Here is a 25,446-nt window from a genome sequence, read left to right as displayed (position 1 = left end):
ATGCCTCATTATTTATACATTTTTTAATTCTCTGATTTTCTTTGAAATTTCATAACCTGCCTTGAGGCTCTTGGTATCCATGGATTCCAGTATGGGAACTGCTGAACAATGCATAAGCCAAGAAAATTGTCCTTGTGATATGTCTAACCACTGAAATTAATTAAAGCACTTAAGAGTTTTTTTTTTTTTTTTTTGTTTGGTTCCATCATTTGTCACATAAAGATGATTAAATTAGAAACAATTATTGGTTTTCATTAAAAATAAGCTCTTTGGATTTACCATGCCCACATCTGTTTTCGTTCTATTAAGTCCTCTCCACCAATATTCAAAACACTCAACCTACTCACCATACAAAACATCCATACTTATTATTGCACCTATTACATACATAGAACACTTAACTCTGATATTAACCCTCCCCTCAAACATCTCCTTGCCAACCTCAACAGAACACATGACCATAACACAAGGCACAGATCACTCTTTGATGTTCCTCGTGTCCATCTCACGCTATGCAAAAACTCAATGCACATAAAAGGCCCTAAAATCTGGAATTCATTACCTGCAAATATAAAAGAAACACTACCTGTTTATAAATTCAAGTCTCTTCTCAAAGTTCACTTACTCACTCAAAACCAAATAAATACTGAATAACTGAACCTTATAAATTGTATATCTAAAATGTTACTCACAATTATATCACATAAATGTTAAACCTAGGACCCAATCTAACTGTTATATTTTTAAATACACTACCTAACAGAATACTCCATTCTACTGAATGAACAGCAATGCATGCAACCATATGACCTGTCTTTGTAATACTCATTTGTGCTTTATAGTTATCTGTTTACAATAATGTCTTATCACTGATTTCATCATTGCTTAGTTAATCTAAAGTTAATTTTAAGCCAGCCCGTAATGCTATGCATATAAGTGGCTTTGGCATGCTGCTCTTACCTGTATTTTTTTTGTACCTCTGTATGTATGCTAAAATTTCTAAATGAATATGAATGTCATTATTAACTATTTTCAAGTGAAATTTAGAGAGATACAATACTGTATTTTAAAAATCAAGTGATACTGTTTATGGGTGATTAAGTATGAACAAAAAGTTCATAGAAACCATGTACTCTAATTGCATAAAAGTGAACTTCTGCCAGATATAGAGAGGTCCTGGTAGAAATAAGGTCACTGCATATAAGTGAGTTCGTATAAGGGGAATCATCGTAAAGTAATGAAAAACCCATACTGGTAGTAATTCGTCCTTGCATGATCATTAAGTTCCTTCATAAGTAAAAATGAGCACATTTTGTATAAAATCCTATGGTTACTTTACAATTCTGGGGTTGTGTGTTGAGCAGAGAGTCAGTAGGCATAAAGGAAAAAGTAAATACAGTTGACCCTTGAACACTGCAGGGGTTAGGGATGCCAATATCCTCCCTTCAGTCAAAAATCAACATATAACTTTTGACTACCCAAAAACTTAACTACTAATGGCCTAGTGTTGACCTAAAGCCTTACCAATAACATATTTTGTATGCTATATGTATTATATACTGTATTCTTACAATAAAGTAAGCTAGAGAAAGAAAAATGTTATTAAGAAAATCTTATGGAAGAGAAAATGCATTTACAGTACTGCTCTGTATTTATCGTTATCGTACATTTACGTGTTGTTTACAAGATAGTGCCTACATCAATATGATACAAAACACTTTAGATGTGTATTACTAACACTAGATGTCAAAAAGGAAAAGATATATACTGTACTGTTAAAACGAAATTCCTGTGTATTTATGACTTAATACAGTGGACCCCCGCATAACGATCACCTCCCAATGCAACCAATTATGTAAGTGTATTTATGTAAGTGCGTTTGTACGTGTATGTTTGGGGGTCTGAAATGGACTAATCTACTTCACAATATTCCTTATGGGAACAAATTTGGTCAGTACTGGCACCTGAACATACTTCTGGAATGAAAAAATATCGTTAACCGGGGGTCCACTGTATAGCATCTTTATGTTTGTTTACATTTCTCTTGATTGGGAATGGAGCATGTACAATCTATAATAATAATATTATTATATTATTACGTATTATTATTTTATTACAGGCACTCCACATTTAACAACCGAGTTCTGTTCCTACAGTTTCTCGAGGGTCGTGACAAATTAATTTTGGGTGTGATTTATAGGCCCCCCAAACCTTGATAGGGAGTGCAGTAAGCTGTTATGGGACAAAATTCATCAGGCATCTAGATATGAAAATATTGTGTTAATGGGAGATTTTAACTTTAAACAAATTGATTGGAACAATATGACAGGAAATCTTGAGCCTAGTGACTGTCTTGATACGGTTCAGGATTGCTTTTTAAAACAGTTTGTGACAGAACCAACTAGAGGAAACAATCTTCTTGATTTGGTTCTTGCCAACAAAGAATCACTAATTAATAATCTTGAGGTTAATGATGAGCTTGGGGAAGGTGATCACAAATCACTTAGTTTCAATATATCATGGAATTACCCAGACAACTGCAATCAAATCTCTGTCCCTGAGTTTTGCTTTGCCGATTTCATGGGACTGAGAAATTACCTGGGTGGGCTAAATTGGGATAACCTGACTATGGGTCAGGGAGATGATCTTGGTTGCCAATATGACGTTTTTGAGAGCATAGTTCTAGCTGCCCCAGACAACTTTTGTTCCAGGTAGGGAAATTAGATCTAACAAAAATGATCCCAAATGGATGAACAATAGATTAAAACATCTCATTGGTCAAAAGAGAGGCATATATAGGCATATCAAAAGAGGGGATGGGCAGTTAAGACATCACTATATTCAATTAAAGAGAGAAATAAAAAAAGGAATTAAAGCAAAAAGGGATTATGAGGCTAAAGTTGCAAGGGATTCGAAGACTAACCCAAAAGGGTTCTTTCAGTTATACAGAAGTAAGATTAGGAACAAGATAGACCCACTTAAGAGTAAATCAGGTCAGATCACTGACAGTGATAAGGATATTTGTGAATTTTTCAAAACTTCCTCTCAGTTTTTACCCAGGAAAATACTAGCGATATTCCTGAAATAATAGGCAAGGCAGGTGACAGATCCTTAGCTTTGAGCTATAGACCAATAAGCCATACCTCTATAGTGGGAAAATTTATTGAATCAATAATGGCCGAAGCAATTCGTAGCCATCTTGATAGACATAAATTGATTAATGAATCTCTACACGGTTTTACAAAGGGGCGTTCCTGTCTTGCGAATTTACAATGGTCCCTCGCTTTTCGTAGTTCTCGGCAATCGTAAATTTCACCAATCATAGGGGTATTTTCGTATAAACATGGACTCGCTTTTCATAGGTTGACTCGCGAATAGTAGTTCGTCCGGGACGCGTACACATGGTGTGAGCCGGGGAGGCCTTCCTACCCAGCCAGTCTGGCATTGTTTACCAGTGAGTGAAGGTCCCCTCAAGTGCTCCTACGAAATATTTCATAATATTCCACTCATTTTAGTGCTTGCAAGTACTAAATAAGCTACCATGGCTCCAAAGAAAGCTCCTAGTGCCAAGCCTGTGGTAAAGAAGGTGAGAAATATGTACAGTGACAAAGTCTTGAGCCATTTTAGGGAAGTGTTAGAGACGCCAGAAACAGAGCTCTCTCCACAGTTACTTTGCGAGACAGGACTAAAGTGACTCTCAAGGTGGTCCTAGTGGCATTAAGAAACAGAGAAGAGAAGCAACCCCAGAGAAGCAATTGGTACCTGAGGTGTTGCTGGAAGGGGATTCCCCTTCCAAACTGTAAACAATTAAATCTCTCTCCTCCTCCAGTCTCCCATACACTAAGAAGAATCTCCAATAAAGGTAAGTGTTATGCTGTTAATCATTTCCCATTGTATTGTTTATGTACTACATGTATATTTCATGTAAAAAAATTTTTTGTTTTAATACTTCTGGGTGTCAGGAACAGATTAATTATATTTACATTATTTCTTATGGGGAAAATTGATTCGCAAATCGTAAATTTCGTTTATAGTAGCTCCTCCAGGAATGGATTAATTACGAAAAACGAGGGACCACTGTACTAACTTTTTTCACTCTAAGGTGTTTGAGGAGGTAGATCATGGTAACGAATATGATAGTGTATATGGACTTCAGTAAGGCTTTTGATAGAGTTCCACATCAGAGGCTATTGTGGAAACTTAGGCACACAGAATAGGAGAAATTTTTTCCTGGGTAGAGGTTTTTTTTTATTTATTATCACACCGGCCGATTCCCACCAAGGCAGGGTGGCCCGAAAAAGAAAAACTTTCACCATCATTCACTCCATCACTGTCTTGCCAGAAGGGTGCTTTACACTACAGTTTTTAAACTGCAACATTAACACCCCTCCTTCAGAGTGCAGGCACTGTACTTCCCATCTCCAGGACTCAAGTCCGGCCTGCCGGTTTCCCTGAATCCCTTCATAAATGTTACTTTGCTCACACTCCAACAGCACGTCAAGTATTAAAAACCATTTGTCTCCATTCACTCCTATCAAACACGCTCACGCATGCCTGCTGGAAGTCCAAGCCCCTCGCACACAAAACCTGCTTTACCCCCTCCCTCCAACCCTTCCTAGGCCGACCCCTACCCCGCCTTCCTTCCACTACAGACTGATACACTCTTGAAGTCATTCTGTTTCGCTCCATTCTCTCTACATGTCCGAACCACCTCAACAACCCTTCCTCAGCCCTCTGGACAACAGTTTTGGTAATCCTGCACCTCCTCCTAACTTCCAAACTACGAATTCTCTGCATTATATTCACACCACACATTGCCCTCAGACATGACATCTCCACTGCCTCCAGCCTTCTCCTCGCTGCAACATTCATCACCCACGCTTCACACCCATATAAGAGCGTTGGTAAAACTATACTCTCATACATTCCCCTCTTTGCCTCCAAGGACAAAGTTCTTTGTCTCCACAGACTCCTAAGTGCACCACTCACTCTTTTTCCCTCATCAATTCTATGATTCACCTCATCTTTCATAGACCCATCCGCTGACACGTCCACTCCCAAATATCTGAATACATTCACCTCCTCCATACTCTCTCCCTCCAATCTGATATTCAATCTTTCATCACCTAATCTTTTTGTTATCCTCATAACCTTACTCTTTCCTGTATTCACCTTTAATTTTCTTCTTTTGCACACCCTACCAAATTCATCCACCAATCTCTGCAACTTCTCTTCAGAATCTCCCAAGAGCACAGTGTCATCAGCAAAGAGCAGCTGTGACAACTCCCACTTTGTGTGTGATTCTTTATCTTTTAACTCCACGCCTCTTGCCAAGACCCTCGCATTTACTTCTCTTACAACCCCATCTATAAATATATTAAACAACCACGGTGACATCACACATCCTTGTCTAAGGCCTACTTTTACTGGGAAAAAATTTCCTTCTTTCCTACATACTCTAACTTGAGCCTCACTATCCTCGTAAAAACTCTTCACTGCTTTCAGTAACCTACCTCCTACACCATACACTTGCAACATCTGCCACATTGCCCCCCTATCCACCCTGTCATATGCCTTTTCCAAATCCATAAATGCCACAAAGACCTCTTTAGCCTTATCTAAATACTGTTCACTTATATGTTTCACTGTAAACACCTGGTCCACACACCCCCTACCTTTCCTAAAGCCTCCTTGTTCATCTGCTATCCTATTCTCCGTCTTACTCTTAATTCTTTCAATTATAACTCTACCATACACTTTACCAGGTACACTCAACAGACTTATCCCCCTATAATTTTTGCACTCTCTTTTATCCCCTTTGCCTTTATACAAAGGAACTATGCATGCTCTCTGCCAATCCCTAGGTACCTTACCCTCTTCCATACATTTATTAAATAATTGCACCAACCACTCCAAAACTATATCCCCACCTGCTTTTAACATTTCTATCTTTATCCCATCAATCCCGGCTGCCTTACCCCCTTTCATTTTGCCTACTGCCTCACGAACTTCCCCCACACTCACAACTGGCTCTTCCTCACTCCTACAAGATGTTATTCCTCCTTGCCCTATACACGAAATCACAGCTTCCCTATCTTCATCAACATTTAACAATTCCTCAAAATATTCCTTCCATCTTCCCAATACCTCTAACTCTCCATTTAATAACTCTCCTCTCCTATTTTTAACTGACAAATCCATTTGTTCTCTAGGCTTTCTTAACTTGTTAATCTCACTCCAAAACTTTTTCTTATTTTCAACAAAATTTGTTGATAACATCTCACCCACTCTCTCATTTGCTCTCTTTTTACATTGCTTCACCACTCTCTTAACTTCTCTCTTTTTCTCCATATACTCTTCCCTCCTTGCATCACTTCTACTTTGTAAAAACTTCTCATATGCTAACTTTTTCTCCCTTACTACTCTCTTTACATCATCATTCCACCAATCGCTCCTCTTCCCTCCTGCACCCACTTTCCTGTAACCACAAACTTCTGCTGAACACTCTAACACTACATTTTTAAACCTACCCCATACCTCTTCGACCCCATTGCCTATGCTCTCATTAGCCCATCTATCCTCCAATAGCTGTTTATATCTTACCCTAACTGCCTCCTCTTTTAGTTTATAAACCTTCACCTCTCTCTTCCCTGATGCTTCTATTCTCCTTGTATCCCATCTACCTTTTACTCTCAGTGTAGCTACAACTAGAAAGTGATCTGATATATCTGTGGCCCCTCTATAAACATGTACATCCTGAAGTCTACTCAACAGTCTTTTATCTACCAATACATAATCCAACAAACTACTGTCATTTCGCCCTACATCATATCGTGTATACTTATTTATCCTCTTTTTCTTAAAATATGTATTACCTATAACTAAACCCCTTTCTATACAAAGTTCAATCAAAGGGCTCCCATTATCATTTACACCTGGCACCCCAAACTTACCTACCACACCCTCTCTAAAAGTTTCTCCTACTTTAGCATTCAAGTCCCCTACCACAATTACTCTCTCACTTGGTTCAAAGGCTCCTATACATTCACTTAACATCTCCCAAAATCTCTCTCTCTCCTCTGCATTCCTCTCTTCTCCAGGTGCATACACGCTTATTATGACCCACTTCTCGCATCCAACCTTGACTTTAATCCACATAATTCTTGAATTTACACATTCATATTCTCTTTTCTCCTTCCATAACTGATCATTTAACATTACTGCTACCCCTTCCTTTGCTCTAACTCTCTCAGATACTCCAGATTTAATCCCATTTATTTCCCCCCACTGAAACTCTCCTACCCCCTTCAGCTTTGTTTCGCTTAGGGCCAGGACATCCAACTTCTTTTCATTCATAACATCAGCAATCATCTGTTTCTTGTCATCCGCACTACATCCACGCACATTTAAGCAACCCAGTTTTATAAAGTTTTTCTTCTTCTCTTTTTTAGTAATTGTATACAGGAGAAGGGGTTACTAGCCCATTGCTCCCGGCATTTTAGTCGCCTCATACGACACGCATGGCTTACGGAGGAAAGATTCTTTTCCACTTCCCCATGGACAATAGAAGAAATAAAGAAGAACAAGAGCTATTTAGAAAAAGGAGAAAAACCTAGATGTATGTATATATATATATGCATGTGCGTGTCTGTGAAGTGTGACCAAAGTGTAAGTAGGAGTAGCAAGATATCCCTGTTATCTTAGCGTGTTTATGAGACAGAAAAAGAAACCAGCAATCCTACCATCATGCAAAACAGTTACAGGTTTTTGTTTCACAGTCATCTGGCAGGACGGTAGTACTTCCCTGGGTGGTTGACAAATAGGCAGCAGAGAGTTTACATAAATGGGGAGAAATCAGAATGGGGGCACGCCACAAACGGTGTTCCGCAGGGGTCAGTGTTGGGGACATTGCTGTTCACAATTTACATAAACGCCATAGATGAGGGAATAAACAGCGACATAAGCAAATTTGCTGATGACACCAAAATAGGTCGGCCAATTCATTCTAATGAGGACACTAGAGCACTCCAGGATGATTTGAATAGACTGATGCAATGGTCAGAGAAGTGGCAGATACAGTTTAATATAGAGAAATGCAAAATTCTAAATGTTGGACAGGAAAATAACCATGCCACATATAAGCTAAATAATGTAGATCTTAATACTACTGATTGCGAAAAGGATTTAGGAGTTCTGGTTAGCAATAATCTAAAACCAAGACAGCAGTGCATTAGTATTCGCTATAAAGCTAACAGAATCCTTGGCTTCATATCTGGAAGTATAAATAATAGAAGTCCTCAGGTTGTTCGTCAACTCTGTATATCCTTGGTTAGGCCTCATTTAGATTATGCTGCACAGTTTTGGTCACCGTATTACAGAATGGATATAAATGCTCTGGAAAACGTACAGAGGAGGATGACAAAGTTGATCCCATATATAAGTAATGAGGATAGACTGAGGGCCCTGAATCTGAACTCTCTCGATAGGCGTAGAATTACGGGGTACATGATCGAGGTGTATAAATTGAAAACAGGAATAAATAAAGGGGATGTAAATAGTGTGCTGAAAATTTCCAGCCAAGACAGGACTCGCAGCAGTGGTTTCAAGTTGGAAAAAATTCAGATTCAGGAAGGATATAGGAAAACACTGGTTTGGTAAGAGTTGTGGATGAGTGGAACAAACTCCCGAGTACAGTTATAGAGGCTAAAACATTGTATAGTTTTAAAAATAGGTTAAATATATGAGTGGGTGTGAGTTGGACCTGACTTGCTTGTGCTACTAGGTCTGATACCTTGCTCCTTCCTTAAGTGGAAATGACCTGACTAGGTGGGTCATTGGGCTAATCCAGGGGGGGAGGGGGACATGGGCCTGCTTTGCATGGGTCAGTAGGCCTGCTGTAGTTTTCCTTGATTCTTATGTTCTTAACCCTTAAACTGTTCAAACGTAGATCTACATTTTTTCAACATTTGAAAGTATGTAAAAAAAGTAGACCTTTTTTTTTTTTTTTTTTTTTTACACTTGAAAACGTGTAAAAAAAACTTTGATCTTCGTTTTTTTTTTTTTTGTTATACAGTGGACCCTCACTTAACGATATTAATTAGTACCCGAGAACGAATATCGTTAGGCAAGTTTATTAGCGTTAGCCGAGGCAAAAGTTAGCGTTAAAATGTATTGTTAGGCAAATTTAACGTTATGCGATGCGTTCGTTAGGCGAGGGTCCACTGTATTTGAAAATATGTAAAAAAAAACGTAGATCTACTTTTGGAGCACTACACATGTGAATGTAGATCTGTTTGGACAGTTTAAGGGTTAAGCAAATTGTTCGTTAAGTGAGGAGCCACCTCTTACTGATATTTCAAGCATACTGTACTGGTAGTGGGTTTGTGTCAACCATTGATATTGCTTTAACCCTTTGAGGGTCCGTCCTGTAGTTCTACAGCTTTGAAGCCAGGGTCCAAACCATAGTTCTATGCCATGAGCTCAGCTCACTCAGATAAGCTGAGAGTGGTTAATTTGGGCCTAGATATGAGAAAATACATCTATGTGGTAAATGTGCTCCACATAAAACAAATCCTGCAGTACACAGTGCACAATGAGGAAAAAATAACTGCGACTGTATTTTTGGATTAAAACAGTGACTTTGTCGTGTTTTTCATATGTTTTTCACAGTTTCTTGGTCTCTTTTGATAGAATGGAAGATATATTACAGAAATAGAGATGATTTTCATTGGTTTTAATACTGAAAATAGTTTGAAACTGAGTTCAAAGTAGCAGAAATGTTTGATTTTTGCCGATGTTCAAGAGTAAACAAATGACTTCATGTGTCCAATACACGTCAGCTGGTGGGTCTAATGTGCGTTGATGAATGCACTGATATTTATACAATTATTATAATATTGCATATGTAACAGTAAATCTTTTATTTTTTGGTGTGAATAAAAATTCATTATCTGAATAAAAAATAAAAATGGAATTCATTTGTAAAGCCTGGAAATATAACTAATAAAAAGAGGAAATGTTATTTTAGTGCCACTGCCTGCATTGCTTATTCTGGACCCTGTTTTAAAATTGGAACATTTTGACATTTGTGTGAAATTGGCCAAATTACCAATTTCCGATCACTATTGGGTAGTTGAAACAGTTGACTGGGTGATTTCTTGTGCTCAGTCAATAAAATAGTAACACTAGCGAAATAGCTAAGAATTTTGTTGCCTGGAATAATGTAATTGGCCTAAAATGGGAGTCGAAGTGGGCAAAATTGACGATGCATAAATACCGCTGATGCAGCAAAATTTCCAAGAGTGTAATTTCGTCAATTTTCCATCAAATTTCATAATTTTTGGTTTATTACTTTTGAAAAAGATTCTCTACCATTTCATGAGAAAAAACAATTTTTTTTTTTTTAATTCTTGGACCCTGTGGACAAGTTTCAGATCAAGGGTCTGGACCCTGAAAAGTTTAATGTCACCTCTGCCCCATTTATAACATTTCAGTATATTAAAAATAGAATTAGGCATTAAAAAACAAAACAAAAAAAAAATAAAAATACACATACAGTACACTGGTCGGAGAGCAGATTGTAAATCCGAGTGGTTAAACGGGTAGGTCGTTAGGTGACTAGTAACTGTATATTATTATGTTATTATTATATTATTATTATTATTATTATTATTATTATTATTATTATTATTATGTACTTAGCTAGAGTGTTGACGTGTACTTAGCTCTGTGAAGACCTGTTTGCGCGCTCTCTACGAATTGAAGCAAGATGCCCTCCATCGAGCAACTTCACCAACAGCTTAAGGAAGAATTGAGGATGGTGAAATTGGAGATTCGGCGACTGATCGAGGAAAACAAGAAGATTCGTAGTAGTCCTCCTGTTTTGAGTCCTCAGGTCAAGAAGGGAAACTGGACAGTGGCTCGACAGCAGGGAACGAAGTTGACGATCAAGAAGACGAATGGAAAGGTAGAAACGATGAAGAAGAAAGAGACTGCCGTGGAAACTGTTGTGGAAACATCAAATACATTCTCGGTGCTACCCGACGAATGTGAGTCGACTACTGGGAACGTCACGACGAACGACACCAAGGAAAGTAAGAATATTGTTGTTGTTGGGGATAGCCAAGTTAGGTATATGGATAGGGCATTCTGCTTGAAGGACAGGAGTAGGAGACAGAGAGTTTGCTTTCCTGGGGCCGGGATGGAGGATATTGTTAGCCGTCTGGATGACATCATGAGAGGTAATGGGAGCAATCCTATTATCTGTCTCAGTGCTGGAGGCAACGATGTTGGCAGACGTAGGAGTGAAGACCTGATTAGCAGGTATAGGTCAGCAATAGAAATAATTAGGAGTAAGGGTGGGAACCCTGTCATATGTGGTATTTTGCCAAGGAGAGGAGTTGGAAATGAATGGTTGTCCAGGGCAATTGGTGTCAATTGCTGGCTGGACAAATACTGTAAGGAAAATGCGGTAACATTCATTGACAACTGGGACCTCTTCTATGGCAGAAATGACATGTATGCCAGGGATGGGGTTCACTTATCTAGGTCTGGGGTGGTAGCACTGGCAACTGCAGTGGAGGGAGCTGTTAGGACTTTAAACTAGGAATAGTTAGTGGTATGGGTTTTGGCAGGAAAACAGTGAAGTCCCAGTGTAGTAATATTACGAGTTCTAGGGGAACTAGTAATAAGCAGAACGAGGTAGATATTGAAAAGCCAGGGACTTTGGGTGATAAGGACAGTAATAGGTTTAGTAGAAAAACAGATATGAGCAGGAAGGGTAAAGAGAAAGGAGAGTCTTTTAATGTTTATTATGCTAATTGCCGTAGTGCTAGGAATAAGATGGACGAGTTGAGATTAGTTGCTAGTGCAGGTAACATTGATGTATTTGCCTTAACTGAGATGTGGTTTAATTCAAAAAGTCGGGACATGCCTGCGGAATGTCATATTCAGGGTTTTAAATTGTTCCAAGTAGATAGAAGTATCGGGAAGGGGGGTGGGGTGGCATTGTATGTCCGAGATCACTTGAACTGTTGCATAAAAACGGGTATTAAGTCTGAAATAACACATACAGAGTCTGTTTGGATAGAATTTTCAGAGGGGCATGAAAAACTGATTTTAGGAGTGATATACCGTCCCTCAAACTTAGATAGGGACCAGGGGAGACTACTATGGGAGGAAATTGTTAAGGCCACAAGGCACGATAATGTAGTAATTCTAGGAGACTTTAACTTTAGTCATATTGATTGGAATTTCTTGACTGGGAATTTAGAATCATACGACTTCTTAGAAGTAGTTCAGGATTGTTTTTTGAAGCAGTTTGTGACAGAACCTACAAGGGGAAATAACCTGCTTGACTTAGTTCTGGCAAACAATGAATCCCTTGTTAATAATTTAGAAATTTCAGAGGAACTGGGAGCTAGCGACCACAAATCAATTACATTTAGCATTGAATGGAAGTACGATAGTAGCGATAACTCAGTAACAGTCCCAGATTTTCGCTTAGCAGATTACGATGGGCTTAGAGAACACTTATCATCTGTTGACTGGGGTAACGAAGTGAGCTATCAATATGACAGTTTTCTGAACACTATACATGCTGCTCAAAGAACGTTTATCCCATATAAAGAAATTAGATCAAATAGAAATGACCCAAAATGGATGAATAATAGGCTCAAATATCTACTAGGGCATAAGAAAGGAATTTATAGGCGTATCAAAAGAGGTGAGGGTCATCTTATGAATCAGTATATTGATATTAAGAGGGACATTAAAAAGGGGATAAGAAAAGCTAAAAGGGACTACGAAATTAAAGTTGCTAGGGATTCTAAAACTAACGCAAAAAGTTTTTTCCAGGTCTATAGAACAAAAGTTAGAGATAAGATAGATCCCCTTAAAAATAACTATGGGCACCTTACTGACAAAGAGAATGAAATGTGCTCGATTTTTAATAATTATTTTCTCTCAGTTTTTACACAGGAAGACACTAACAATATTCCAGTAATTAATTTTTATAGTGGGCTAGAAGAAGATAAATTATGTAACATCGCAGTCACTAGTGAAATGGTTGTGAAGCAGATAGACAGACTGAAGCAAAATAAGTCGCCGGGTCCTGATGAGGTTTTTTCAAGGGTTCTTAAGGAATGCAAAATGAAACTCTGTGAACCATTAACTAATATTTTTAATTTATCTCTTCAAACAGGTGTAGTGTCTGATATGTGGAAGATGGCTAATGTAATTCCTGTTTTTAAACCAGGGGACAAGTCGTTACCGTCAAATTACCGCCCAATAAGCCTGACCTCAATTGTAGGCAAATTACTAGAGTCAATTATAGCTGAGATTATAAGAAGCCATCTCGATAAGCATAGCTTGATTAATGATACTCAGCATGGATTCACAAGAGGCCGGTCTTGTCTAACTAATTTATTAACTTTCTTCAGTAAAGCTTTTGAGGCTGTTGACCACGATAAAGAATTTGATATTATTTACTTAGATTTTAGTAAGGCTTTTGATAGAGTTCCACACCATAGACTGTTAAAGAAAGTGGCAGCTCATGGCATTGGGGGAAAAGTGCTCTCGTGGATCGAGTCATGGCTCACTGACAGGAAGCAGAGAGTGTCTATGAATGGGGTTAAATCTGAGTGGGGATCTGTAACAAGTGGCGTTCCACAGGGATCAGTCTTGGGCCCGTTGTTGTTTATAATATATATCAATGATCTTGATGAGGGAATTACTAGTGATATGAGCAAATTCGCTGATGACAAAAAGATAGGTAGGATAATTGATTCAAACGTAGATGTTATGGAACTTCAGGAGGATTTAAACAAACTCTATTCTTGGTCAGAAAAGTGGCAGATGCAGTTCAATGTATCTAAATGCAAGATTCTGAAGCTTGGGAGTGCCCATAACCCTAGTACTTATAAGTTAAATGATGTAGAACTTAGCCATACAGATTGCAAAAAGGACTTGGGGGTTATGGTGAGCAGCAACCTTAAACCAAGACAGCAATGCCTAAGCGTACGTAATAAGGCAAATAGATTACTGGGATTTATATCAAGAAGTGTAAGCAACAGAAGTCCAGAGGTCATACTGCAGCTTTATACATCATTAGTAAGGCCTCACCTAGATTATGCAGCTCAATTCTGGTCTCCATATTACAGAATGGACATAAATTCGTTAGAAAACATTCAGCGTAGGATGACTAAATTAATACATAGCATTAGAAATCTTTCTTATGAAGAAAGATTGAAGACTCTTAAGTTACATTCACTTGTTAGACGAAGAATGAGGGGAGACCTGATCGAAGTGTATAAGTGGAAGATAGGTATTAATAAAGGGGATATTAATAAGGTCTTGAGGATGTCTTTCCAAGAGAGAACCCGCAGTAATGGATTTAAATTAGATAAGTTTAGATTTAGGAAGGACATAGGAAAGTATTGGTTTGGAAATAGGGTAGTTGATGAGTGGAACAGTCTACCTAGTTGGGTTATTGAGGCTGGGACTTCGGGTAGTTTCAGATTTAGGTTGGATAAGTACATGAGTGGGAGGGGTTGGATTTGAGTGGGACTTTCACATCAGAGCTTATTTCTTGGGTGGCATTGAAAATTGGGTTGGTCAAATGTTTTGTTAGTGGGATGAATTGCAAAGGACCTGCCTAGTATGGGCCAACAGGCCTCCTGCAGTGTTCCTCCTTTCTTATGTTCTTATAACATCTTGTAGGAGTGAGGAAGAGCCAGTTGTGAGTGTGGGGGAAGTTCGTGAGGCAGTCGGTAAAATGAAAGGGGGTAAGGCAGCCGGGATTGATGGGATAAAGATAGAAATGTTAAAAGCAGGTGGGGATATAGTTTTGGAGTGGTTGGTGCAATTATTTAATAAATGTATGGAAGAGGGTAAGGTACCTAGGGATTGGCAGAGAGCATGCATAGTTCCTTTGTATAAAGGCAAAGGGGACAAAAGAGAGTGCAAAAATTATAGGGGGATAAGTCTGTTGAGTATACCTGGTTAAGTATATGGTAGAGTTATTATTGAAAGAATTAAGAGTAAGACGGAGAATAGGATAGCAGATGAACAAGGAGGCTTTAGGAAAGGTAGAGGGTGTGTGGACCAGGTGTTTACAGTGAAACATATAAGTGAACAGTATTTAGATAAGGCTAAAGAGGTCTTTGTGGCATTTATGGATTTGGAAAAGGTGTATGACAGGGTGGATAGGGGGCAATGTGGCAGATGTTGCAGGTGTATGGTGTGGAGGTAGGTTACTGAAAGCGGTGAAGAGTTTTTACGAGGATAGTGAGGCTCAAGTTAGGGTATGTAGGAAAGAGGGAAATTATTTCCCAGTAAAAGTAGGCCTTAGACAAGGATGTGTGATGTCACCATGGTTGTTTAATATATTTATAGATGGGGTTGTAAGAGAAGTAAATGCGAGGGTCTTGGCAAGATGCGTGGAGTTAAAAGATAAAGAATCACACATAAAGTGGGAGTTGTCACAGTTGCTATTTGCTGATGACACTGTGCTCTTGGGAGATTCTGAAGAGAAGTTGCAGAGATTGGTGGATGAATTTGGTAGGGTATGCAGAAGAAGAAAATTAAAAGTGAATACAGGAAAGAGTAAGGTTATGAGGATAACAAAAAGATTAGGTGATGAAAGATTGGATATCAGATTGGAGGGAGAGAGTATGGAGGAGGTGAATGTATTCAGATATTTGGGAGTGGACGTGTCAGCGGATGGGTCTATGAAAGATGAGGTGAATCATAGAATTGATGAGGGGAAAAGGGTGAGTGGTGCACTTAGGAGTCTGTGGAGACAAAGAACTTTGTCCTTGGAGGCAAAGAGGGGAATGTATGAGAGTATAGTTTTACCAACGCTCTTATATGGGTGTGAAGCATGGGTGATGAATGTTGTAGCGAGGAGAAGGCTGGAGGCAGTGGAGATGTCATGTCTGAGGGCAATGTGTGGTGTGAATATAATGCAGAGAATTCGTAGTTTGGAAGTTAGGAGGAGGTGCGGGATTACCAAAACTGTTGTCCAGAGGGCTGAGGAAGGGTTGTTAAGGTGGTTCGGACATATAGAGAGAATGGAGCGAAACAGAATGACTTCAAGAGTGTATCAGTCTGTAGTGGAAGGAAGGCGGGTAGGGGTCAGCCTAGGAAAGGTTGGAGGGAGGGGGTAAAGGAGGTTTTGTGTGCGAGGGGCTTGGACTTCCAGCAGGCATGCGTGAGCGTGTTTGATAGGAGTGAATGGAGACAAGTGGTTTTTAATACTTGACGTGCTGTTGGAGTGTGAGCAAAGTAACATTTATGAAGGGGTTCAGGGAAACCGGCAGGCCGGACTTGAGTCCTGGAGATGGGAAGTACAGTGCCTGCACTCTGAAGGAGGGGTGTTAATGTTGCAGTTTAAAAACTGTAGTGTAAGGCACCCTTCTGGCAAGACAGTGATGGAGTGAATGATGGTGAAAGTTTTTCTTTTTCGGGCCACCCTGCCTTGGTGGGAATCGGCCAGTGTGATAATAATAAATAATAATATTGTATTTATATTATTGCATCGTTACGTTGCTTTACATTTCTTTCAACTGTGAATGGAACATGTACTATCTGTAATTGTTTGTGTGTGTAAGTTTTGATAAATTTTAATATTATAATAGATTTCTGTGTATTTTATGATAGTAAATGATAAAATAGACTTAGATCTACATATATTTTATGCATTCATGATGCACCTAACTTTTTCTTATTTGTTTTGGTTGCTAATCTCCAGAAAATCTCATTGAAATCCGTGTATAAGTAAACCCACGCATTTCAAATCCTTGTTGTGCAAGGGTCAAGGGTATTTGAAATGATCTGTAAAATAACTTTCTGTAAAAATATAATTGAATGCCACTCGTGGCAAAACAGCACGAGCACGAGGAAGACGACCAGAGCTGTCGTGAGATGGGAAGGAAGAAGGATGAGGAAGGATGGAAATACTGGAAAAGGATGGGAAGAAGGGGAAGAGGAGGAAACAAGGCAAGTGGCCCAACCACTTTAGGACATGTGGCACAGAAGTACTGGAGGCGTAGATGGAGAGACTTGAATGATGTCGGTACTTGGCTCACTAGGAGAGGATGGCGAAGGCAGCGGCAGGAGCTGTGAGTGTCAGAAGGCAGCAAGCAGGATGAGTTGTATTGGTGGTGGTCGGCTTGAGGTGTGTTAAGCTACTGTCCCATTAGAAAGAGTCTGGAACTTCGGTATTGGCATGGTCAATGAGTCTAAATTTGCGGTCAGGGTTGATCTCTGGAGCGTTAAGGAGATTGACGACTTCTCTAAGGAAGAGAGCACGTGATGGTCTACAGACGAACTTGACTTCGTCGCTCAGGAGGAGGGGGATCAATGTCCGTGCATCCATTTCTTTAGGATACTCAGGAGTAGTGAAGAAAGAGACTCCAAGTATTGTATTATAGTGTTGTTTATCCTTAGAGTGAGCGACAAGTGAAGTCGATGATTGGTCAGTTTTGTTGGGGTTGGAAGACGAGGACGCTGCTCGTGTCTTGATGGATGTGGTAGCTGGCGTTGGAGGCGGTTTCTCATTGGTGGAGGAAGGTGGAGGCATGTGAGGCAGTGAGGGCTCTGATTGGTTCTTGGCAGTGGCTGTGGCTGGAGGAGGTGGTGGTCTCTCATTGGTGGATTGCGAAGTAGAGCCAGTGGCTTCTGCAGAAATCAAATCTTCCAAGTCATCTGGTGCCTCGAAACTGACGATTTTTGGGATAATCTTCAAAACATCGGCTGAAGCAGGACTAGCTGGAAAGTTGAATGATGGCAGATTGTTGAGGGCAAGAATATCATTCATAGTTGTATTGAAACAACCTGGGTTAGCTGCATTTTGCATGTGTGCATACATCAGGCAGTAGTAGAATTTTGTTGAAATATTGTCTGGTAGAGGAGAGGCTGTGAGTGGTGGAGGTTGCTGAGTGGCTTGTAGAATCTTGGTGGTGGTCGTCTGAAGCTTAGCTATAGCAGCACAAGTTTCCTGTAGACTTCTTAGTTTCTTCTTTCAGTTTCTTAGAGAGGATATCCTTGCTTACTGGACATTTGACTGCAAGAGTATGGTGATCACTCTTACAGTTGATGCAGGTGGAAGCAGCAGTGGAAGTGCAGGAGCGAAAGTCGTGATCTGCAGACCCACAGGTGGAACATATCTTCTTATTCTTCACGTGGCAATCAGCAGTAGAGTGGCTATACGAGTAGCATGTCCAACAAGGTGTTATGTAAGTGAATCGTTCAGGCTCAATCTGTTGAGGGTTGATGAAGTAGTAAGAGATGGCCCGGCCATCAGACAATGCTCTAGTCGCCGTGGTAGCGTCCAGAAACGTGACCTTGAGCATCGAGGAAGAGTTGGGGATATTTACAACAGAGTCAATCTTGGCCCAAGTGTTGAGGTCTTCAAGTGATGACGTAATTTCCTTGATAGACATGTTTGGGATTAGCCTGTCGAGATGTTTCATGAACACAGAGCATTTTGCACGCATGTATGGAGACATGGAGATGGTAAAACCACGGTCGTCTAATGTCTTCATGGCTGTAGGTATAAATACTTTGTCAGCTTCAGCATCACCGAGAAAGGTGACGATGAAAGCTTCTTTCAGTGAAGTAATCTTGGAGAATTTGGCGTGAAGACAAGTGTTGAGTGAGGTTGCAAGCTCGAGCTTCGTGGCGTCGTCAACGACAGCAGACTTGTGCTTAATTCTCACACGATGAGACATCGTGGAGATGGTAGAGGTTACCCTCCGCAACGGGGATCGTAGGGAGACTGAACAAGTAAGGAGAGCTGCTATGACCTGCCGAGGCGAGAGTCAGAAGCAGAATCACTCTTCTGTGTATCTGTATTTCGTGTCTGTATTTTCTGGCAAAACAATTCCTCAGAAAACTTTTTTGAATTGTGTACATGTATCTTTATCTACATATTAATGATGTTTCCTCATTGTTTACATTTTGGCACACTAACTGGGACCTTCCAATAATTCATAAATAGGTGGCTCGTATATCAGTGATAGCACCTTTGGCTCATAACTCAAGGGCCTGTGTTCAGTCCCAGGTAAGTAAGCAGGTACCATATCTGGATATCAATTGGCTGCTGTGGATCACAACCTGGGGGGTGGTATTATACTGTAGATAGAGCTGAATTGTGAATAAACTGAGGAAGGATAACAGCTTTTGACATACAGAATTCAGTAATGTTAAAACATTTTCTTATCACTCCATAAGTACATGCTACAGGTGATCGAATTACCAAATGCCCATGTAGCTTGGTTGGTAGTGTGCACAGCTCACACACATTGAAGTCTTTGGTTTAATCCATGGTGCATGTGGAATCATTTGGTGTTTCCTTAAGACACCTACTGTCCCTGTTCACTTAGCAGTAGGTACTATACCTGGGTATTAGGCAACTGGGGTGGGTCACATCCTGGGGGACAAAATTAAATCTGCATAACGAGGGGCTTTCTATGTAGTATGTCACTGATATTGGCTAGGTCTGTGCAAGTTGTATCATGTACTTGTATAAATAAAGTTTATTATTATTATTATTATTATTATTATTATTATTATTATTATTATTATTATTATTATTATTATTATTATTATGTTGCTGTGTGGTATGGTGTTATAGATCCAGTTAAGCACAAGTGGCTAGTTCAATTTAGTTTAGTTCAATTTAGTTCAGTTTAGTTTCAGTTTAATTGTTAAAAATAAAATTGACATGGGTAGGTAAATACGATTTTTTTTATAACAAAGCAGATGATCAAGGAGTGAGAGATTTACTTAAATTAACTGGTATAGCTGTAAGGAAAATAAAGATGTTAATGCTAATTAGTAAATGAAAGAAGTACAGTACAGTTAAAGAATTTGTAGCAAAAAAAGTTAGTCAGTTGAAATAGATATCCCATTAGTAGAAAATTGTAATACTATAGGTAAATACCAATTCTACAGCAATGGATAGTGTGGCATCTCTTTTAGTCTGGACAGAATTACAAGACTCAGTTTTTTGCCAGACCAGTTTATTGGGCAGCCACAGGTGGCATAGTATGTATTACGCACAGTTGAGAGTAAGACACATGTGCAACATCTGGGTATCTTTATTGTAGACGTTTCGCCATCCATGTGTCTTACTCTCATCTTGTCGGTATTATATACCATTTCGTACATTACGCACAGTTGTTGATCCCTTGATTTTATGCAGTTCTTAGTGTATTTTGCTAACAGTTAACCCTAGCTATGGCTGTTAACAAATTAAATGAGTTATCAAATGAATTAATAAAGGGCTAAAACAATGTTTCTTTGTGACAGAAGAAGAACTGATGAATGTTTATTTGTTGCATGAAAAGTTACATAGGGAAAGATCACAGCACATGAAACATATTCACTTTGATGAAATATTTTAAAATGTAGCCAAGGAGAATGTGTCATAGCAGTAGACCATCTGAAAATCCAGTGGCTTTTACTTCAATTACCCTGAATATCTTCCTGTGATATCACAAATCCATGATAAAACAGTCTACTATGAAACAGTAATCCTGGCAACCTTAACTTCCAAACCTTTGTGATTAACTGTATAGTTCCAGTAACATTTTAGAATTTGGTACTTTGGGAGTGGTAATACTGCAGCATTCTTTGTAAGTACACAATAATTAATAAACCTTTCCCATTTATGCTAAATTTTAATTTAAGTTTCTAGCTGTCTATGGTAGGTAGGTGGTGTATTGCTGAATTATTATGTGACCTTTCCTGGTTCAACAAAATCAATATTCCAGCAAGGCCTAGGAACCAAGGGTGCCAGAAAATTGGTGTTGTTCCTAAAGAATAAAAGGGCATAATACTGCGACTTGAATAATACACAAATACCCCACACATAGAAGAGAGAAAGGCTTATGACGGCATTTCGGTCCAACTTGGACCATTTACAAAGTCACACTAACACAAAAAACTAAGGGAGCCAGTATATATGGGCGAGGGGGACAGCAATGGGATCAAGACAGGAAGAAAAAGAAGTAATGGTAAAACTAGTAGTGGTAGTAGTAGTAGATGTAATAGTGGTAGTAGAAATTAGGGAGAATAGTTTAGTGGCACAAGAGAGAAAGAGAAGTGAAAGGAGGCAGTAGTAATGATAGTAGCAATAGTAGTAGAAATGGAGTGGTAATCATAGTAGTAGTAGTAGTAGTGGGGTCAGTCTAAGGACAAGAAAAAGGAGAACTACAGGAGAGCTAAGGGCCCACAAGGGGTATGACCAAATACACGGGATGGGTGGGGGGAGCTGAAGGAAAAAACACATTTAGGCAGAAAAGAGGAAGACAGTGACAGAAAAAGGAAAAATAGGAAAGGAAAAGAGGTAGGGGAGGAGGAGAATAAAGGATCAGATCAAGTCATGAGTGTTCTGAAGTTTGGAGCACTTGACAGTGTAATGAGAAAGGAATGCATCTACAGAGACAAACCCAGGACTAGATTCGCAAGGAAAGCTGTGTATAAGGGATGCTTCAACAAGACGGCGATGGTGAAGGCTAGAAGTAGGGTAGACAGTTTTAGCAGAGGACCAGCAGTAGAATGACTATGATCTCTAATATGACAGAAAAGAGCATTATTGGTGATAGCAAGCTTAACACTTTTTTTTTTTTTGTGCTTTTTGAGTCTGTCAGAAAGAGAATGCCCAGTTTCTCCAAGGTACTGGAGAGGACAAGAGGAGCATGAAATAGGGTAGACACCAGGGGCATCCATAGCAGGAGGAGAGGTACAAACTAGATTATTGTGAAGGGTATTAGTTTGGTGAAGAATAAGTTTGATGTCTAAGGAACAGAGAGAAATGTTGAGATTAGAAAGACTGGAAATATAGGGAAAGCAGGGTACAAGAGTTTGAGAGAGAAGAAAATCTGTTTATCATGTGAGAAAACAATATTGATGAAATTGGAAGGGTAGCCAAGACAAGAGAACAAATTATGAAGAATGGACATTTCCGACTCGAGAAACTGAGGGTCATAAATGCGGAGGGCATGGAGAAAGAGATAAATAAGAACACTTTTCTTGATAGAGGGAGCATTGTAAGAAAAGTAGTGAATGTACATGCCACTGTGCATAGGCTTACGGTAAACAGAAAAAGAAAAGCCTGTAGCTGAGTGGTGGACATGTACATCAAGGAAAGAAACAAGTTAGATTCTCATTCAGTTTTAATTAAACTTGAGGAAGGAGCAAGATTGTTAAGGACATCGAGAAATAGTTGGAAGAAATTACAATCGTGAAACCAAAGACCAAAGATGTCATCTACATAGTTGAGCCAGAGGGTGCACACCAATAGTAGGAAGAACATATAAAGGTTAGCAAGAACAGGGGATAGAGGAGAACCCATAGTAACACAAAAGTTTTGAGAATAAAATTTGCATTGAAAGGAAAAGAAGTTAGTCCACACAAAGGCAAATAAGATCAAGAAAGATATCAGATGGTACAGGGAGGTGAAGTAACCCTTCATTGGCCTTTACTTTACCTGGAGTCTACCTGGAGGGTATTCCTGGGATCAACACCCCCCGTGGCCCAGTCCACAACCAGGCCTCCCAGTGGATCAGGGTCTGATCAGCCAGGAGGGACTTAACATCAAGACTAAGCACATAACAGGTCAAGAGAGGGCAAACATGTTCGATGAGGTGTCTTGAGAGTGACAGATGAGCAGGAGAAAAAATACCAAGAGAAGGAGTGAGAGTTTTGGCCATCCAAGAGGCAAGATTGGTCTTCTGCTAAAACTGTTTACCCTACTTCTAGTCTTCACAGTTGCTATCTTGTTGAAGTATCCCCTAACACTTTGAGTGTCGAGACCCCTGCTCATAAACTTGCTCATAGTGTTGAAGAGTTTTCAAAAAAAAAAAAAAAAAAAATATTTTTTCTTGTGAAATGATAGAGAATCGTTTTCTGAAGGTAATGAATCCAAAAGTTCAAAATTTGATGGAAAACTTATGGAATTACACTCTCTCAAAGTAGGCGGTCTCGACGATATTTACATATTGGAAGTTTAGCCCAATTTGAGCCCTATTTTGGGCCAATTCATTTGTTCCAATCGACCAAACTCATAGCTATTTTGCTAGAACTTCTTTTATTCTATTGGTTGAGTACAAGAAATTGCCCATTTACCTATTTCAACTACACAAAAAAGTGATCAGAAATTACTAATTTGACCAATTTCACACAAAATTCTTAAAATAATATATCCTAACTAGTCATAAGTTTGCCTATGATACTCCAATATAGACACTTTGTATTGTGCCAAAACAAAAGCATTCACATTGCTAAACTCACAAATTATGATATAGTCACTTAGCCTTAATACCATAATCTGTAAGGATTTAATGTTAAGAATTAATCTAAGTCTGCCCGAAATGCCTAGCCATGCTAGGTGTCCTAGTGGCCCCCTCTGTAATTAGTATTTTATAACATGTAAACCACACAATACCCAAAACCTGTAAACCCCACATTGTAACCCTTATAGAGAATAAACTTGAATTGAATTGAAGTGAAAGGCCAGTTTCAGAACAGGGACGAGAATAAACAGAGCAGACATTCCTAGCACTAAAATAGCATTTTCCTAGCATGTCTCTAAATTAGGCTAGCAGCCCCAGACCGACATAATTTAGTCTTCACCAAATTCAACTTCAATAACAAAAACATAAAGTGGGACCAAGTAAACATTAGTATAAGCTGGGATGTTATGCCTCTAGGTAGCACTCGATCACAAGGCTTATTCCTCTATTGTAAAACAGAAAGAGACAGGCGCTTGCGACGGAAAAGAATAACAGAGCGGCTTTTATCTGAAATGCGTAGGGAGACACTGGTCAGAGAAATAGCAAGCATCGAACTTAAGCTAAAAGAATCCTTTAGGAGTCAGGAATCGCGGGAGAACAACGTCCAGTATTGGAGAACAACCCAGTATTGGGCCCCTACTTAAACAAGATGGGTCCTACACAGATGACAACAAGGAAATGAGTGAGCTACTCAAGTCCCAATATGACTCAGTTTTTAGCAAGCCGCTAACCAGACTGAGAGTCGAAGATCAAAATGAATTTTTTATGAGAGAGCCACAAAATTTGATTAACACAAGCCTATCCGATGTTATCCTGACGCCAAATGACTTCGAACAGGCGATAAATGACATGCCCATGCACTCTGCCCCAGGGCCAGACTCATGGAACTCTGTGTTCATCAAGAACTGCAAGAAGCCCCTATCACGAGCCTTTTCCATCCTATGGAGAGGGAGCATGGACACGGGGGTCGTCCCACAGTTACTAAAAACAACAGACATAGCCCCACTCCACAAAGGGGGCAGTAAAGCAACAGCAAAGAACTACAGACCAATAGCACTAACATCCCATATCATAAAAATCTTTGAAAGGGTCCTAAGAAGCAAGATCACCACGCATCTAGAAACCCATCAGTTACACAACCCAGGGCAACATGGGTTTAGAACAGGTCGCTCCTGTCTGTCTCAACTATTGGATCACTACGACAAGGTCCTAAATGCACTAGAAGACAAAAAGAATGCAGATGTAATATATACAGACTTTGCAAAAGCCTTCGACAAGTGTGACCATGGCGTAATAGCGCACAAAATGCGTGCTAAAGGAATAACAGGAAAAGTCGGTCGATGGATCTATAATTTCCTCACTAACAGAACACAGAGAGTAGTCGTCAACAGAGTAAAGTCCGAGGCAGCTACGGTGAAAAGCTCTGTTCCACAAGGCACAGTACTCGCTCCCATCTTGTTCCTCATCCTTATATCCGACATAGACAAGGATGTCAGCCACAGCACCGTGTCTTCCTTTGCAGATGACACCCGAATCTGCATGACAGTGTCTTCCATTGCAGACACTGCAAAGCTCCAGGCAGACATCAACCAAATCTTTCAGTGGGCTGCAGAAAACAATATGAAGTTCAACGATGAGAAATTTCAATTACTCAGATATGGTAAACATGAGGAAATTAAATCTTCATCAGAGTACAAAACAAATTCTGGCCACAAAATAGAGCGAAACACCAACGTCAAAGACCTGGGAGTGATCATGTCGGAGGATCTCACCTTCAAGGACCATAACATTGTATCAATCGCATCTGCTAGAAAAATGACAGGATGGATAATGAGAACCTTCAAAACTAGGGAGGCCAAGCCCATGATGACACTCTTCAGGTCACTTGTTCTATCTAGGCTGGAATATTGCTGCACACTAACAGCACCTTTCAAGGCAGGTGAAATTGCCGACCTAGAAAATGTACAGAGAACTTTCACGGCGCGCATAACGGAGATAAAACACCTCAATTATTGGGAGCGCTTGAGGTTCCTAAACCTGTATTCCCTGGAATGCAGGAGGGAGAGATACATGATTATATACACCTGGAAAATCCTAGAGGGACTAGTACCGAACTTGCACACGAAAATCACCCACTACGAAAGCA

General features: G+C 39.6%; 1 protein-coding gene across 3 annotated transcripts in view; it reads left to right on the top strand.

Moving 5' to 3' along the window:
- Positions 1-25,446, top strand: part of ATP8A (ATPase phospholipid transporting 8A1) — an 817,844-nt gene that overhangs the window by 138,200 nt on the left and 654,198 nt on the right. The window lies entirely within an intron of this gene.

Source organism: Cherax quadricarinatus, chromosome 38 (genome assembly GCF_038502225.1).
Source record: "Cherax quadricarinatus isolate ZL_2023a chromosome 38, ASM3850222v1, whole genome shotgun sequence".
Lineage (NCBI taxonomy): Eukaryota > Metazoa > Arthropoda > Malacostraca > Decapoda > Parastacidae > Cherax > Cherax quadricarinatus.
This window is presented reverse-complemented; position numbering and strand designations above follow the sequence as displayed.